The sequence below is a fragment of the Elephantulus edwardii genome, unplaced genomic scaffold (assembly GCF_000299155.1).
Source record: "Elephantulus edwardii isolate Elephantulus edwardi_28Jun2011 unplaced genomic scaffold, EleEdw1.0 scaffold00062, whole genome shotgun sequence".
Taxonomy (NCBI): domain Eukaryota; kingdom Metazoa; phylum Chordata; class Mammalia; order Macroscelidea; family Macroscelididae; genus Elephantulus; species Elephantulus edwardii.
In genome coordinates, this window is record NW_006399812.1 from 3,004,697 (window position 1) to 3,010,696 (window position 6,000).

The following is a 6,000-nucleotide window of genomic DNA, read 5'->3' on the forward strand; positions in this document are numbered from 1 at the left end:
CATTTGCACAGCTGCACAGAGGAAATAACTTAGGCACTTTCTGTTTAAAGAAATGAATAAGGTCCCTTGACTTCATTTCAGGGACTCCACTAATACAGAGAGCCCATCAATCAGATAGTAGAACTGGTCGTTACTAATCAAGCTGCAGGTCCACACCCATTGGCCTAAAGCCTAATGGGACACATCATCCCACAGCTGTCCTAGTGGATATTTTTCCCCACTAAATGTAACACTGGACTTCCTGTTTACTTCATTAATCACAACTATAGATGTGGACACAAAGCACAATCATGCAGCTGATGTTCCAGAATTCTGTAGAAAACAATTAGGATATGAAGGGAGAGTTCCATAAGCCAGGCAGGCCTACAGGACCCCAGGTCTCTGAGGTAACCCCACCACATGTTGGCCCTTTGAGTGAGAATGCTGCATCTTTCTACATATCTCTCATAATTATCCTGAGGATTGGATTTTCCTTTTAAAAATGCACTTTGCTTTTTTTGTATGTTTTGTTATGTTGAGATGTTTCTAAAGAGAAGAATTTATGTAATTATAATACGAAGTGTAGTGAATTGTACAGCTGTTGTAATAATGACCTATTTCTATATAAAATAAAATTATATGGATTATGTGTAAATTATTTTGTATCTGAGACACCAGTTCCTTTCCCAAATACAAAAAAAAGTATAAAAGTTTTCTTGTGTTTTTCTGTGAGTGGACATTTTGTAATAAATTAATAAATTTGTACAATTTCCTCTGAAAGCTATTTCTGTCCCTGTGTCTCTGCTTCCACATATCTTTTCCTCAGTAAACACTAGTTTTATTTCAAGGTGTTTCTAAGGATAATCCAAGAGGTGTGGAAAAGGTAGAAGTAAACTATAAATAAGTCTGGCTGTGGTGTTGAGTTTTTTCTAGCTGCAACATAGGCCTGTTGAGTTTCTAAGTGTCCTCTTGAAGGTGTTGAAATATTTGCCAAAGAGAAAACACCTGGTTGAACAATTCTAGCCGAAGAAGAGTTTATTGTGGGAGTTATTGTTGTATACCATCAAGTCAGAATGGGCCCATAGATGACCCTGCAGTGGGTTTTCAGAGGCAATAAATTTTATGAGAGGATATTTCCCATCTTTTCCCCAAGGAAGAGCTAGCTAGTAGATTGAAACCTCAAGCCTTTGGGTTGGCAGCTCAATTCTTTCCACAAAGCTACCAGTTTAAACTAGAGAAACACAAAGTCAAAGCAGCCCACTGAGTGTTCCCATATACTTTTCATCTCCAGAGATCTGTAAATGAACAGGAAGAACAGATTGAAATAAACCATGATTGGTTGGTAGTTACATAAAATTGCTTACAAAGACTTCTTTTTTTAAAATGAAATTTTTATTTCATACTGACTATCTTACGAAGTTCGTATACATTGTTTTAATAAAGGATTCTTAATAATAACTGGAAATCAAATATGGAGGGGAAATCATAGAGAGTAGGCTTTGGTGACCCACAAGTTTCCTAGAATATCGTAATCTTTGCACCTTGATCAATGCAAGCATGTCTTGATCTTTATAGTCTGTCTCTGACACCTGCAGGCATATTTTGATAATTATTTCTTTATATTTGAATGTAAGTTTACAGATGATAGTGGTTTTTCATGGAATCGTTTCTACACATCTTGTTTCAATAATATTAATTACAACTGGTTAATGTAATTAGCATCTAATCAACCCCTTATATAGTGCCTTGATTTTCCCTCAACTTATCCATTCAATTTTACTCCCTCCTCCCTTCCTTCCCATCCCATCAATCATCCAAGAATGATTCTATCCGTGTATAAACTGAAAGGTCCCACCACCCGCTTGGTCTAAAACCAACTGGAGCCAAGTGTATAGTAAATGGACTTTTATTTCATATTTGCCTCATTGACGGTGGGTGGAGGCTCTCAATGCATTGTCAGCACTGACCAGGGAGGGAGGTCTGGTGTTTATCCTTTTGGTCTTAGATTTCTGGGTTGGGTGTGGAGGGGGGCTATCCTGGGGGCATCAGTATTCCTGTTCAGCAGTTGAATCCTGGAACTTGTTGTAGCTGCGATGTCCTATTATCTTTAGTTTCTAGACTTCCTTTTATCCTTGTCTGGTTTTTCTGTCTATCTCCAAGGGAGGGGGGAGGATCTGGCAGGCTTGCTTTTCTCGGGGTGGGGAGAGCAAGGTAAAATCCTAGCTATTCAGCCTGGCCTAAACCGCTCCCCAATCCCCTCAAGAGTGTCATTTTCTCATGCTGCATCCTCAGAATGAGGAACCTCACCCCGGAGCTTCCCTATTCCCACCCCTCTTTAATAAAGCTGCATTAAGCTTTCTCTCATTCTCTCTGATTCCTTCTTTAAGTCAGCTAACTTAACATCTATCATCTATCTATCTATCTATCTATCTATCTATCTATCTATCTATCTATCATCTATCTATCTATCTTTCTATCTAGGTGGCCTAGTAGCAAAAAGTGGCGCTGCAGTCTCAAAGGCATGCAGTTCAAGGTCAGATGCTCGATCTCCTCCAGTTTAATTAACTGCCTCTGGAAACCCACCAGAGGGTCAGCTATGGGTCTGTTCATATTCTATGGTACACAACAACAACAACCAAAAGTAAACTCTTGTTTATTTCTTTTTAGGCTTCTGGGTAGACTTAAGCTTCTGCTCTTTTGGTTAGAAGTGGTATGCAATATACATATATTCCTCCCTGGAAGGTATTTTTTTACTATATATAAAAGCCTTTAAAGACAAGGTTAACCATTATATATGAAGATACTTTCATCTAACTTGTGTTTGTCTGTAAATAGGCTTGCTTTGACTTTTAATTATGGTTAGCAACTGCATGGATTAAACATTTGCACTGCTCATGCGTTCTTCTCAATTGTATGTTGCTGTTGTTACGATTCATAAAGACCCTGTGGACACCAGATATGAACCCTGCCCTACCCTATGCCGTCCTCCCAAGCTCTGACACACTTGAGCCCATTGCTGCAGTCACTGTGTCAATCCACCTAGTCGAGGATCTTCCTCTGTTTTGCCATCCCTCCACCTCCTCAAGCATGATATCTCGCTCCAATGAATAACCTTTCCTAACATGCACAAAGTTTGTGAGGCAAAACTGAATCATCTTTGCCTCCAAGGAGCACTCTGGCTGCACATTCTCCAAGACATATCTGTTTGATCTTTCAGCAGCTTATAGTATTTTCAGCACTCTTCTCCAACAACACAATTCAAATAAAAGCAATTTCTCCTGTCATCCTTATTCACTCTCCAGCTGTCAGCAGCATAGCAAGATTGGAAAGACCATAGCCTGAATAAGGAGCACCTTCGTCCTCAAACTAACATCACTGCTTTTCAGTAATTTGGAGTAGTTAAATTACTGCTCAATTAATTATACAGACATAGGTAATGCATGGACTTGGCCAAGACCTTATCCATTGATAACTCAATTAAACTCGTTTAAGTAGGAAGTCTGTACTTTCTGACCACTAGTACTTGGAGTTCAATGATAGAGCAAGGTATACATGTCTATGTGTCACACATGCACGCACACATTATGTTGCAAAGGGGTACCTGCTCAGCCAGGGGAACAAAGCAGCAGTATCAAGGAGACTTGTGCTCACTGCAAGCCTCCCCCACCAGGCCGCATGAGGCCTCATTAACCTGACTTAAGAGTGGCTTGCACTGTTGTAAAACAGGACTGACACCGGGGTTGGCGGGAGACTGAGAAAGATGGGATAAATAATGTATACTGCATTGAAACAGATGAGGGAGAAAAAAATTTAAAAGGGATACATGATTAGGTATTATCATGACAGGAGTCCAGAATGAAGGCTGCATAGCGGAGTGGACTTGGGAGGAGGGATTGTAAAACAATGAACGAATTTTGCTTTTCAAAATGAAGGCTGCATAGTGGAGTGTACTTGGAGCGAGAGATTGTATAACAATGAAAGAATTTTTCTTTTACTTTTCAAAGAGAAGAATGAACTGGGGGGGGGAGGTTGGGCAGGGAGAAAAGTGCAACAATGAATGAATGGAAATCCAAAGTCTCTGTAAACTTTCATTAAAATTAATTTTAAAACACACACACACATACACACACACACACCCCAAAAAATGGTGGCCTGCTATGCTGAGGACTGAGAATCACCGAGATGCCAATGCTCATCACAGTCCTTTCCAAAGGCATTGGCCCAAAGTGCCTTACCTCACTCCTCTCCATTCCTATAACTCTGTAAAATTTGTTATTGTTGTTGTTAAGTGCCATTAAGTATAACACATAGCGGCCTTATGGAAAACAGAGCTGTGCTGTCCTATATCTTCCTCACAATCTCTGACACATTCCTGTCCACTGCTGAAATCATTCTCAATCCACCGCCTGCGTGTCTTCCTCTCCTGTGCCATCACTCCACCTTTTCAAGCTTGATGTCCCTCTCCAAGGAATAACCCCTCCTAGCAACATACCCAGAGTGTGTAAGCCATAGGATTTTTTTTTTAATCAAACTCTTTTGCTGGGTCTAAATCAACTCATACTTGACCCTCCAGCGGATTTTCCAAGAGTAAATTGCGTGAGAGGAGATAGACAATTTTTGTCCTGAAGAGTCAATGGTGGATTTGAACGGCCAGAGAGGTATGGCTTTTGATTAGCAGCCAGCTCCCCACAGATAAGGCCTCTGGAGCCCCCTAAAATGAGGACAGCTCTTCTCAATTTTATGACCAGAATCAGTTTGGAATGGCATAAGAAGGCATTACGTGAGTGCATGAAAAAGATGTTCCATTAGCCACAGAACTTACTATTCCACATCTACTGTATTTCTGCGGAAGGGAAAGTTAAAACATACATCGACCATTTCTGAAGATTTACTCTTTAAACTAAAGGAACAAGAGGTTGAAGCTCTTTTTAAGCCAAATTCTGGGAAACAAGATTAAATTTCAAAATTTTACTATCTCGTAAATTCAAAGGCTTATATATGCGTGATTTTTCTGGAAAAAGTGTGTTATTTTTAATTGGCTGAGAATCTTTCTAAGTAGAGCCAAATGTTAAATGGAAACAGTTTCTTTACTGACCCAGGATTTTCTAGCTGGAAGCCATTTAAAAAAGGGTAGAGTTTTTAATACTACCAATTTCATTTACCTTTGCTCAAATTTCACACAGTTTCAGAATTTGGATAAATTCAGAAAATTCTAATTGTATTATTTTTTTAAAAACCCACACACGATACAAGTTTAATTTCTGAGGTTTTCAGTCATTTAATTATGCTTATTAAAGGACTGTTTTGCAATCTTCTCTGATTTCCAGAAAAACCATGACATATCTTTCTGTAAAGTATAAAGTCTTGGCTGATGAAAAGTGAGTGAAACATGAATTCTGGAATATATCAGGTTGTGTTTTTTTAAATATCTTAAACCAACTGAAATAAGCAATATAGTATTTGATTTCTTTACTATTTTCATGGACATTGACTGTAGATTCAAATACTATGCTTAATAACTTTAATAGTTTTTCTGTTGTCAAGAGCCATCGAGTCAAATAATGACCAATAGCAATCCCAAGAAAACCATATCTAAACCCTGTTCTGTCCTGTGCCAACTTCACACTTCCTGACACACTAGAGTTCATTGTAGCTGTCATTCTGTCAGTCCACCAGGTTAAGGGTCTTCCTCTCCTAAGCTCCTCCTACCAATATGTCTCTGGCTGCACTTTCTCTAAGATGTGTTTGTTTTTTTGACAGTCCATGAGATGTTCAGTGCTCTTCAACACTACACAGCTCAAAGGCATCAATACTTCCTCTGTCATTCTTATTCACTGTCCAGGTCTCAGATGCACAGCAAGTGATCAGAAAGACCATAGCCTGAGTCAGACACCCCTTAATCCTCAAAATAACATCATTGTTGTTGTTGTTCTGTGCCGTCCAGTCGTTTGCGACTCATAGCGACCCTATGTACAACAGCCCTAAACCCTGCTCTATCCTGTGCCAATCGCACTGCCTCTG